Here is a 13,527-nt window from a genome sequence, read left to right on the forward strand (position 1 = left end):
ACTTTTCATGATTAAATAGGTGAATAGAATGTCCTGTTTTCAGTTCTATACCTCAAAAGAACTCCCGCTTCGATTTGCAATAATCTTTTGTTGGATATATATCTTGTTCTTTATTAAAAGCGTCCATTAAATTGTCTTTTTGTCCAGATCGAAATATCAAAATTTTCAGCTGACGCTTTGCGCTCGCATCTATTGTTTTTCTATATACCCATCTTAATCATTGGTACCAAAAGTGCTTAGAATATCAAGCTTTCACGTCAGAATATAAAGAAATTTTAGCTCGCTCTCTAGTGAGATACATGTATCTATGCTCCTCATGAGTTACTACAAGCAAACCTAAACAGGTACATTTTTCCTGTTTTCATGTCATACTAAAAATTTTCAGCTCGCGCTTCGCGCTCGTATTGTTGGTGAGGGTGAGATATGTGTCTCTTTCTCATGAGTCATATATATATATACGTATATATAATATAGGCCTATGTGTGGGGGGTGTAGGGGTGTGTGGGTGAGTTTGTTCGTTTTGTATGATCGAGCGTCTTTGCAACGTTGATTCATGATTTTGCCCCCCCTTAATCTGAAAAATGGATCGACGCCCCTGTGTATACATCATGCTCAATAAACAGATCACTATGTACATGGTCCAGACAATTTTTGTCATTTTTTCTTTCGTATGAGTTTAGAATAGGCTTACTTGTAACACAAATTGAATTAATTTTTTTTTTTAATAAGTACGTACAGTACACTACAACAATGAAGGAATTTCCAAGAACACCATGCATATCAATCACTCCCAAATGTCCTGACTTGTGATTTTAGTGGGGGTAATGTTGAAAGATCCCCATCCACAAGAACTTTTGTGTCAATCATCCCCCCAACCAAGAATACTGATCGACACCCATGATCACCAATAATAATACTCGATCTTCACAAATATATCGACTTACCAATTAATAGAACAATCGCCAAAAATCGACAAAATTGCAGGAGAAAGAAATGTCGTCTGTCACTGACTTTTCATGGAATCAAGCTGACGTCATACAGGTTGTGCGCAGGCGCAGTTGATTTGATAAAAAAGAATATTCCAGTCGTGCGGGGGGGGGGGGGGTATGGATGTAAACAAGGTATCATGGCAACAGAAAAGTGATACATATTTATATACGAGATAAATTAATATGATAATAAACCAAAAGTAGTAATAGAAAACGAAATCATTATGATGAACTTCAAGATGACCTTTCTCATTATTAAGTTAATAATAATGACGGTAATGATAATAAATAAATTCTTTAAATGAGGCTCAGGGTAGATTGAACACTAACAAAGAGATCGCGCTACTGACAAAAGCTGTCGGGGAATTGGCCGCGACACAGAAGCAATAGATGGAACTTTTCCACGAGTCTATGAGAGACCAGCAGATTCGATTTTCTTCTCTCGAGAAACACATGAGAGGAGGTTCTGAAAGAAAAGGGAAGTGGAATCGCCAACCTCCAACATGTTATTCATGCAGCCAGATCGGTCACTTGTCTAGATCCTGCCCCAACGCCATCCCGTCAAACTAGGAAAACCCACAGATGGAGGGCAGTCTGTGTTTGACCAGAGAAGCCCAGAAGTTGAAGAATGTGATTTTCAGACGTCATTAGTTGAGCCAGTGAATAGAGAGGTTTCTCTGGATTGTCTTGTTTGGCTATTCTCGACACAGGTTCACAAGTGACTACAGTGTCCAAGGACTTCATCAATCGTCATCCTTCCCTCAATAAACAGGAGCTCAAACCTGCCAGGATTACGGTAGTAGGGGCCGGTGAACAGAACGTTCCGTATGAAGGCGTAGTTCTCATCGATGTTCAGATGTTGGGGACCGTTATAACTTCAGTACCAGCCTTGGTCGTACCAACAATAGGACGAGATAAAAAAAAATTCGTGTCTGTTAGGTACGAATGCATTGCAGGCTACTCGCGATTTAGTACACAGCAAGTTTGGTAGGGATTTCATGCAAAGTGTAAAATCATCGTCGACTGCCTGTTTCCTAGCCTTTCAGACTTGGGTGTTGATAACCTCGTCTTGCTGATCAAACTGGAAATATTGGAACGGAAAGATTTGAAGGGAAGAGACCTTTCACCATAAATCCAGGACAGAATGTAGAAGTCAAGGCAAGTGTTCCCAAGCATGCCCAATGTTACAGCTTTGAGACCCAAGTGGAAGGCAATAACGAGCTTGATGGACTGAAAATTGATTCCGGGTTTTCTCATATCAAGAATGGGAAAGTCATGCTCATATTGGTTAGCAACCTATCAACTGAACAGAAGATGATTCACATATATACACCGCTAGGGAGACATGAGATAGCAACCCCATTGTCGCACAGGACAAAAGAGGACCACAGTGAAGATAATGACCGTCCTACTCAAAAGCCCATTGCCAACATCCTTAATCAAGTAATCAAGTACAGTATCCCTGGTTTGGAAGTACCGATGGATAATCTTTCTTCAAATGAAAGACAGATACTAGAAGAATTACTGGCGAGTAATGCATATGTATATTCAGTGGGTCCGGAAGACTTTGGATGTACGGATACAATTGTCCATGATATCCCTCTCATCGACCCGACTCCGTTTCGAATGCCCTATCGCCGCATCTCGCCATCAGATTTCAGTGATGTCAAGGATCATCTGAAAGAACTACAAGCAGCAGGGATCATCATTCCCAGTAAAAGTCCATTTGCGTCCCCCATTGTTATCGTTAGGAAGAAAGGCGGGAAAATTCGCCCCTGTATGGACTATAGGAAACTGAATACTCGCACTGTTCGGGATGCATTTCCTCTTCCCCGAATTGATGAGTCTCTGGATGCTTTACGAAAAGCCAAATATTTCACCAGTCTTGACTTGATGTCAGGATATCTGCAGGTACAAGTTACCAAAGAGGATAGGCTTAAAACAGCGTTCGCCACCCCCATGGGTCTTTATGAATATACAAGAATGCATTTTGGACTAATGAACGCACCAGCGACCTTTCAGCGGTTGATGAATACGGTATTTGAGGATATGAATCTCACCGAACTTTTCATACACTTAGATGATGTGATTGTGTTCAGCTCAACACTGGAAGGGCACTTGAATAGACTCCAACGTGTTTTCGCCCGTCTTCATCTACATGGTTTGAAGCTGAAACCTAGTAAGTGCAATATTCTCAGAACAGAAGTCAAATATCTGGGACATGTGGTCTCGGAGAAGGGTGTATCTACTAACCCAGACAAGACGTCCGCTGTACGAGATTGGCCAGTCCCTAGGACAAAGGAGGATGTGAGGAGTTTCTTGAGATTCACTGGATACTACAGACATTTCATCAAGAATTACGCCAAGATTGCTAATCCTCTTTTTGCGCTAATAGGCAAGAAGGCAGGTTCTGGAAGGCATAATGTCGAATGGACTGCAAGTTGCCAAGAAGCATTCAACACATTGCAAGAGGCACTAGTGTCAGCTCCAGTTTTGGCATATCCAAATTTCGAGCTGCCATTTATCTTTAATTGGACTAGGAGCAGTACTTGCACAAGTACAAGACGGTAAAGAACGAGTTATCGCCTATGCTAGCAGGAGCTTGTCGTCTGGAGAGGCCATGCAGGTATCCGGCCCATAAGCTTGGATTCAGAGCGTTACATTGGGCTGCTACCGTTCAGAGCGTTACATTGGGCTGCTACCGTGAAATTTCGGGACTATGTAATCGGAAGGAAGGTAACGGCAATTACAGATAACAACCCACTAACATACGTTCTCGGTAAAGCTCGTCTGGGCGCTCATGGTCAACGCTGGGTTAACGATTTAGCACAATGTAATCTGGACATAGAATACCGGCCAGGGAAGTCAAACGACAACGTCGACAGCTTGTCAAGAATCTCTTCAAAAGAAGTAAGGCGCACCTTGGACTTCACTACCACTGAACGTGACATTTGTGGAGGAGAGGAAATTCCTTTCCAAGTGACTGAGAATCACAACATAAACGCTACACAAGAGCAGTATCAATAGAATGAGTGTGAAAGCACAGTGCTACAATGACTAAGTTCGGCAGAGATTGCTCAGTTTCAGAAGGAAGATTTCGTCACAAACCGCGTCATTGAGCTAATCTGCTAATAGGAAGTGGCAGCAAGCCTGGATCACGTCAGATCAATAAAGAAAAGGTTCCTGTTAGAATGCTACTCCGAAGCTGGAATAAGCTAGAGGTTTATGAAGGAGTACTGTGGTACAGAAGAGATGACGATCATACACTGGTAGTTTTTCCAATGGGAATGAGGAAAGCAGCTCTTCAAAAGGCACACCGAGACATGGGTCACCTTGGAGCAGAGAGGACTTTTGCTCTGATGCAAGATAGATACTTTTGTCCTGGAATGAAATCCCGTGTACAAGAATACATCCGACGATGTAAACGTTGCACAGTAAGGAAGACGAGCTCAGTCACTTTGCTCTTTCATTTTCGAAATTTCTCAAACAAAAATTAGGCCTATGCGTTCTGCCGGCCAAGGCCAAGCCCAGGAAAATTTACCAATTGCAATATGGCAAACAAATTATGTAAAAGTCTTTAAACATTGATTGCAGAAAATCAATGGTCAAATTAAGATATGGCTGCTGTCTATCAAATCAACTTTCTGCCCAAAATCAGAAATTAAGATATTCTAATCTAGACCCCGGCCCCATCTCTAGTCTAGGCCTACCCTTGCCCGGGGACCTCGACACGTGTTCGGGCTGCCGCAGTAAGTCCTACCCTAACTAAATACTTACTGAATACTTGGTTAGGTCCAACGCAAAACGATAATGGCACTCTGCCAAACGATGTAACATTGCAATCAGTTTCTCTCAATTGGCTGATTTTTCTTAGAAATTATTGAAGAAAACCATGGAAAATGTAGATAGGTGGCCGTTTATTTAAGCTTTAATTTGGCTTTGGAAATTTGGTTGCTCAATCGACTTTCGACGCGACGCAGCCTGGCTGTGCAGCTGCAGCGCGCAGCCAATGCAATGCATCCGATGCATGGCTTTTTTTTCGCCGTCCATAGTCCCGGACTCTAAATTTAGACCCGGATTGGGGGGAAACAGCGCCTTTATTTCTGATTTATAGATTTAAAAGTCGAATGAAATTAAAAATTTGAAATCTAACCTTGAACAATCATCGTTGATAAACATCAGCCCTGAAGCCATTGCACTTCAAATCAGACCAGGCAAATTAGACGTCATTGTCTATGTTGCTAGAAGATCTATGACGAGTCGCTTGAAGCCCCAGCGCATCATCAACGTCACTAGCTATATAGCTAAGCGACCGGCCCAGACTCGGCGCCCATGCAGGCCAGAAAAATGACCTCGATTATTACGGTGGTTGTCTATGCATTTATTAGTGGTGCAGCGAAATTCAGCAGAAGAAAATAAGAGATAAGAGGTATCCTCGTCATAGACTTAATATTCCAAAATGAGGAAAAATGTCAAAATCATGATTATTTAAGCTAAATATTTTCTTTAAAATCAAAAGTAATATTTTTGATATTTCTACCCAGAATACCCATTCTAATAGTTGTTCATCAAAAAATATTTGAAATTAACAAATGAAAAAAAATCAACTCGACAAATTTCCCAAAACCCCACCTTATTTTTCAGAGTGGTCCATAGAGATGTATACTTATTACGCTAGAGTGCGGAGTCGCCATAGGCGCGCGTACTTAACGTCTGTGATTGCGCGGAGCATGGTCGGCCATTGCTCGATAGGTCTAGATTCGCAAAAGTACCCGGATGTACCCATAGCTCGTACGTTGTAACGCTGTGAAAAGGGATGCTGTCTCCGGCTATTTTATCTTGAAGAAAGGAATCAAACCTAATTACAATTGAAAATATGAATGACAAATTACATTTCAATAAACTATTAGTGTGATTACATGGGGATTAATTTGTCCTTTTATCTGGATTCTCGGGATGAAATTCTCCCGGAAAAGGCAGTGCATTTACGATTACCTGCCACATGCCTATTATAGATAATAATAGATAACAATATTGATAATATGACATAAATAAGTAGAAAAAAATAAAACATACAACATTAAAAGTAAATTTTGACAATCATTTCAAAAGACGGTGAATTAGCCCAACTTTCTTGACTTCCCTATCTTTGGCTTTAATGATACATATGATCCTTTGGCACATTCCTTCATCCAAAATGATTCCGTGTTCTCATGAGTTATGATGGATATAATTTTGTAATTTTGATCCATTTCAACTCTATTCGTTTCACTTCACTTCAATTCATTTCATTTTCATTCAAACATAATACAAAATAATAAATCGGATAGGCCCTAGAATTTTACAGATGAACATTCTTATCTCGTAAAAAAACCCAGTAGGCCTATAAAATTGAGCATAAATGGGCAACTACATGTAACTTGCATTAATTTGTATATACTAGTATTTTTAAATGTACAATAATTTGTATAAGTGTTTTGATCTTTGATAATTTTAGCAAATATAGAATATTCAAAGGGCATCTTATTAATATTAGTATTTTTAGGAATGTGGCAAAGTGATGACTTAATATCAGTGTTATCTGAACAAAGATAGGTGATTTGGTAAATAAAGCTACGATTATGAAGTGGTTTCCCAACTTCCTATTTTGGGGGTGGGTAGGATAAGTGGGTAGGGTTTAAATTATTATTATTATTATGGTTGTTATTTTGTCTTTCAGTTGTGTAACTAACTTGTGTTTATGTGATTTGCAATCACCTAATAATCATTTGTGTATTTTGTGATCTATTTTAATTTGCTATAATAAAAACAGAAATAATAATTTTAAAAAATAGTATTTTTAAATGTACAATAATTTGTATAAGTGTTTTGATCTTTGATAATTATTTTATTAGCAAGTATAGAGTATTCAAAGGGCATCTTATTAATTTTACATCATGGTGAGCCTCCCGTTACATCATCAATGGTAAAACTATATTCGGTTTTCAGTGCACTTGTTAATTTTTTTTTTCTCATAGGAACATGATAAATTCCCTAAATCTGCAAGCCTATATCTTACCGAAAATGAAATATTGATTTAGAAAAAATCAAGAATGTCTTTTTATTGTTCATTTTTTTAAAAATACCCTTCTCTTTAAGTTAGAATCGGTTTATTTTATTCGCTTTTTATTGGGTGGGGTGTAATTAAAGTGACATACGCGCCCAAGAAAATTCACAATCAAAATAAAATACAAGTACAGGGGGCTCGACTGGACCCCTCCCTGACAGGTATCACTTGAGGTTAAATTAGGATCACTCAAAAGCCGACAATAATTGTAATGTCTTATTCCAAGTATTTGTCAGTTTTACAATAGGCGTATTATTGCTTAATATGTTTGGTTTTTGTACTTACAATTTTGCAAAACTTTTTATTTTAAGTTTTATTAAGTTTGCAATACATGTTTCTCTTCCAGGATATATGTTATCAATTGGTTTTACACACTTAGTTGTAGTAATAATATTCTTTGTATATTATAAATTATAATTATATCCCACTCCCGCTCTGTTTCTTTTCCTCTCCTCCTTCTTCCTCTCCTTAATTATTATTCGATCCTTGATTTGTTCACATAATTGTCCAATCAAAGGATCATAAACACCAGCGATAATTATGTCAACAGAGTTTTTCAGCCGATCAGCATATTATTTCAGACGGGGGGAGGGGGGGGGGATCAAGTCTAGATTTTCCAGAAAATCAATTAAAGAGAAACTATTTTATGTTGCGTTAAACACGCATTGTATTTTTTTTTATCATGTTATTTGCAAGGCAATACTGTAAACACAATTTCCCCCATTAGGCCTCCTGTACATCACAAAATTGTACAACTGCATGCGCGTTTTTGATATGCAAATTTTGCTGTCAACAAACTTTTCTACTTTGATTTGCACGTAAGAAAGTAGGCCTAATTAAAATGATCGGATGGTTGCCAACATTGGAAATCTAATTATAGATTCATCAGTTAACTGGACCAATGCGTAAATCATTTTCAAATATTATCAATAAAAATTCATTTTTTTTATGACTAACGAGTTATTGTGATGACGGTTACATCGACGTTTAAACCCATGGGGAAAAGGAGTTATGCCCTATTCTGATTTCTATGTGTCGATCTAGTATTTTTTTTTTTTAATGAAGAAATGAATTATCAGCATCATGGTTATGTTCATCCCTTCCAAATCATTAGAAAATAAAAGTCATAAAAATAAATGTAGCGACCTATCGAAATGTTTAATATGACCAAAGCAAAAACAATAGGGGATCTATCATTGGCCTGTACTATGCGCTATTGATATTCCTATATAGGCATTTTTGTTCTCGTTTTCGGTTAGATTTTTTGTTAATTTAAACTTTAATTCAGTATATTCAAAACTATTTAACTTTTCCATTTGCTTTCGCGCTCTTTATGTCATCATTTTGTTCCGTTTCTGTGCTATCACTGCACATGCCCCATAGGTACTGTCGCGCATGGCAGGCTTCGAAGACCTATCGAGTAATGGCGGCCGGTCTCCGCGTAATCACAGCGATTTGACGAAGTACGCCCTCTAGCGTTATTAGTATATATCTCTATGGAGTGGTCACAAAATTCGAGCGGAGTTGACCTTCCTTAGAGCATGCAACACGCTTGTCAGAGTTGTTGCTGCCCTCTACGTTCGTTGCTGAAAACCTTCTTAACGCGTTCTTATCTCTGTAAGGACTGCCTCCTTCTTATCTTCAACACGCCCATTTTTAAGGATATTACCAATCAAAATGCACTTTATATTGGCAGTTTAACCAATAAAAGCAGTCCTGATATCAAGAGAATATCATGGGCGCTGCTGCGCGTACACTGTTTCTGGCGCATTGCGCGAAATAGGCATTTTATACGCAATGACTGATTATTATTTCGAGACACGTGCACAAAATAAATAAAGAAAGAAAGAAAAAAAAGAAAGTGAAAAAAAGTAAATAAAGCAGGTAAGAATAAAGAATAAAATATGAAGAAAGTAAGTAAGTAGGTAAGTAAGAAGACAGAAAAGCGTCAGAATGAAGCAGAAATTAAAAAAAAAAGATGAAAGGAACAAAGCAGAAAGTAATGAAAGAAATAAAGAGTAAACGAAAGTAAGCAAGCAAAAAGAACTTAAAAACAAAAAAATTGAAGAAAGAAAAAATAATAATAAAAGAAGGAAAAAATAAATAGAATGATTATCAATGATAAAGTAAGGAAGAAAAAATAAAGAAAGAAACTAAATGGAAAAAAAAGTAAAAGGACGAAATAAAAAGATTTAAAAAGGATAAAATGAAGTATTTTTTAATGAATTGAAGTAATAAAGAACCAAAAAAGTTAGAAAAAAACCAAATAAAAGACAGTAAGAAAGAAAGAGAAAAAGAAGGTAAAAAATGTAAAAAGTGAAGGAAGAGAGAAAAAGGAAAATTAAAGCAAAAATAAAGACGACAGAAAGATAAAAAGAAAGAAATGTAAATTCAAAGAAAGAAAAGGAATCAAAAGGGAAAATAAAAAGTAAGGAATTAATCAAAAAACAAAAAAGAAAACGAAAAAACATTAATGGAAAGAAAAAAATAATCAATAGGAGAAAGACACAGAGAGGAAAGTAAAGAAAGAGAGTAAATAAAGAATGAACGAAAAAAGAATGAGCGAAATAAAGAATAAAAAACAAGAAAGAAAGTAAATAAGACACAAGAGTTTTTTTTTGATTGACATTGACTTATTGTTCAGACATGTATTATATGTAAATAGTTTTGTTCTGCTCTAAAGCGCCTTGAGCATCTAATCAAGATGGAAAGTGCGTTATATAAATCTTATGTATTATTATTATTATTATTAAGAGTGCCAGGAAGCAGAAATTAAATAAAAACGAAAGAAAGAACAAACGAATGAACGAAAAAAGAAAGAAAAAGAACCCCCCCCCAAAAAAATAAAAATTAGGGGAAAATAAAAATTATGGGAAGGAAGAAAGAAAGAAAAAGGGGGAAAAGGAAAAGCATATATAAAGACGAAAGAATGAAATAAAAATAAGGAAGAAATAAAAAGATTTCAAAAATGTGAAGGGAGAAATAAAAATGAAAAAAGGGATAGGAAGAAACAAAAGGGGAAAAAACAGAAATACAGACTTATTTAAGTAAAGAAAGAAAGGGATAAAATGAAAGGGGAAAATAAAAAAGGAAGAAAGATGAGGAATAAATGAAACAAAGCAAAAGAAAAGTAAAGAAATTGAAATATTCAAAAGAATGAAACAAAAGATATAAATGAAGAATGAACTTAAAGAAAGACAGACACATAGAAAGGAAGAAAGACAGATCTGTAGATAGAATGGAAGAAAAAGAGAAAATAAAAAAATAAATAAAGAAAAAAGGGATAGAAAAAGGAGACGGGAAAATAAAGGGTGAATGAAAGAAAGGATGGGAGGAATACTTGTGGGTACTTGTTACCAGTGGCGGACCGTGACCGGAGGAGACAAAGCATCGGAGGGGCACAGCATTGTTCACAAACAATACAGTGCCCCTGCAATCAATTGTCTCCTCCGGGTCACGGTCCGCCACTGCTTGTTACTACTAGTGGCCATCGATTTTGAGCAAGAAAGAACGCGGACATCGTGAGATGTGATAACCCTCTAGCTATCTTAAATATTATTATAAATATCGTGAAAGATAAGAGAAAAGATAAGAACGTTTTCAGAATACCACTTATCTTCATTTTGTTCTTATCTTTTTAGCGCGCTTTTTTATTATATGCGCGAGTAATACATTTACGCGCTCAGCATAGGATGTTTAGCAAGATAAGAAAAAGATAAGAACAAAAGATAAGAACCAACGAACGTAGAGGGCAGCAACACACAAGCGTGTTGCTCTAAGGAAGGTCAACTCCGCTCGAATTTTGTGACCACTTTAAAAAATAAGGTGGGGTTTTGGGAAATTTGTCGAGTTGATTTTTTTTTCATTTGTTAATTTCAAATATTTTTTAATGAACAATTATTAGATCGGTTATTTTGGATATAAATATTAAAAATATTACTTATATTTTTAAAGAAAATATTTAGCTTAAATAATCATGATTTTGACATTTTTCCTCATTTTGGAATATTAAGCCTGTGACGAGGATACCTCATATCTCTTATTTTCTTCTGCTGAATTTCGCTGCACCACTAATAAATGCATAGACAACCACCGTAATAATCGAGGTCATTTTTCTGGCCTGGGTGCGCCGAGTCTGGGCCGGTCGCGCAGCTAGCTAGTGACGTTGATGATGCGCTGGGGCTTCAGGCGACTCGTCATAGATCTAGCAACTTAGACAATGACGTCTAATTTGCCTGGCCTGATTTGAAGTGTAATGGCTTCAGGGCTGATGTTTATCAACGATGATTGTTCAAGGTTAGATTTCAAATTTTAAATGTCATTTGACTTTTAAGTCTATAAATCTGAAATAAAGGCGCTGTATCCCCGAAATCCGGGTCTAAATTTCAACTCTGAGTCCGAGACCATGGCATGGACGGCGAAAAAACAACCCATCCATCGGATGCATTGCATTGGCTGCGCGCTGCGCTGCAGCTGCACTGTGATGATGGGTTCAGCGAAGAGCTCATAGAAAATAAGGTGGTTATATTCAATCCCGAAATGCTTTGCGAGTGGTCACAAAATCGTCTCGACGCAAATCACCTAATACAGCCGTCTGGTGAAATCGCTGATAACAACAATCACCGATTTGGTAATGATTTTTGTTTCCTGAAACTTATATTTGTAAAGTTTTAAATATCAAAGTATGTTTTTATATGTATGTATATTCCTCAACATATTTTTTAAGTTATCTTTGATATTGTTGTAGTCATATTCTTTCATATTCGTTTTTTGATCGCTACTAATTTGTTGTTGTATTTGATCGGCATTTGATTTCGTTGGCTTGAACACATTTGAACAATAAAATACGCGCGCAGCTCAGCTGCATGCGCGTATCGAGTTGACCTTCCTTATAGCAACACGCGTGTGTGTTGCTGCCCTCTACGTTCGTTGATAAGAACGTTTTCAGAATACCAATTTGAGATCGTGACGTAGATGAGAACAAAATTAAGATAAGAACGTTTTCAGAATACCGCCCCTGGTTGGCAGCGTTTTTAAGACAATTCAAAGGTAAATGCATTGCACTTCAGGGCCCCGTAGCATTTGCCATCTAACGGTATCTTTTATGGAATCCTTAATTTTCATTGGCTGATGAGCATTGTTACCATAGTAACCATTGAATGTCAAAGTTACCATAACAAACTTGTATGCAACAGGGTCCTGAGGGCTATTAGCTATACCAGTTGCGAAGACTGGTCAGTACAAAATAATCCAAAATATAGCATAAGCATGATGAACGGGCTACTCTACCACAAAATACGAAAAAAAAGTTTCATACCTTTATCTGGCACAAAATACATAATTTCTTATGAATACAGAAGTTACAGTGCTGCACTTAACAAAATCAGATTCCTTAATTACTGAATTCAAGCGCATGCAAGATGTACATGTACATGGATTGCCTCTACTCGTTTGATGAATACGCTATTAAGATCCACTAATTTGTTGTATTTCAAGGACCAATTCTGGCTGGCTGTGATCTTGTTTGCACAATAGTAGGATAGAAGAGGCATATATACAATATTTTTTTATGGTTGACTTTTTTGTCAATTCGAGGGTGCTGATTACGAATCAGGAGGATGCCACTCGTGTAACCTTGAGCATTTTCCGCAAATTGGCAAAATCCAATATGCCCGCCAAAATATGCAAATTACCCATGAAAATCCTAAAATTGTCCGCACATTGGCTATGAAATGCATGAAATCGTGTGGCAGGAGTGAAATACTCTCTGGAAAAATAACTTTTGACAAAATATTTATTTTCCTGATATTCAAAATGGCCGCCAAAGGCCCTTGTATACTCTATTATGTACAATATGAATAGGGAAAACTAATTTTCACAAAAAATTAGCACTAAAGTGCAAAAAATCGCGATGTATGAATGAAGTAATATATGCAAATCATCATTACTAACGAGATATATCATTTATTATTACCTATACGAAGTGTTTCTCCGTGGCAATCATTATCCATATTTTGTTTCTCTGATTTCGCAGCGGTCAATATCGTGCCGTATTTTCTCTCTTCTGGGTTTTCTCATTGACCTGTGTGTAAATTTAACAGCGGGCAATATTCGCAAAATCCGGTTGGAACCAGTTTGTGAAGAGACCGCAGTTGTAGCGCAGCGCGGCTCTATACAGCGCAGCGCATAGTGCGATGCGCATGCATGCCATGCACTAGTACATAGACAAATTAATATGTGCATGCGCAGTGTGTACCAGTATGTGACTTCTAAGAGATTCGCTAGCCTAGTTATGGTGCAGACAAATTTGAAAATATAGTGACAAACAAAGACTCTGAAAATACCAAGATGTCTATGAAACAGGCCGTTGCTGTATTCCGTGAGTATCTGCTTGAAAAATCTCTTCCGGGCGATTTCGAGACACTGGATAAA

This window comes from Lytechinus pictus, chromosome 4, assembly GCF_037042905.1.
Source record: "Lytechinus pictus isolate F3 Inbred chromosome 4, Lp3.0, whole genome shotgun sequence".
Taxonomy (NCBI): Eukaryota; Metazoa; Echinodermata; class Echinoidea; order Temnopleuroida; family Toxopneustidae; genus Lytechinus; species Lytechinus pictus.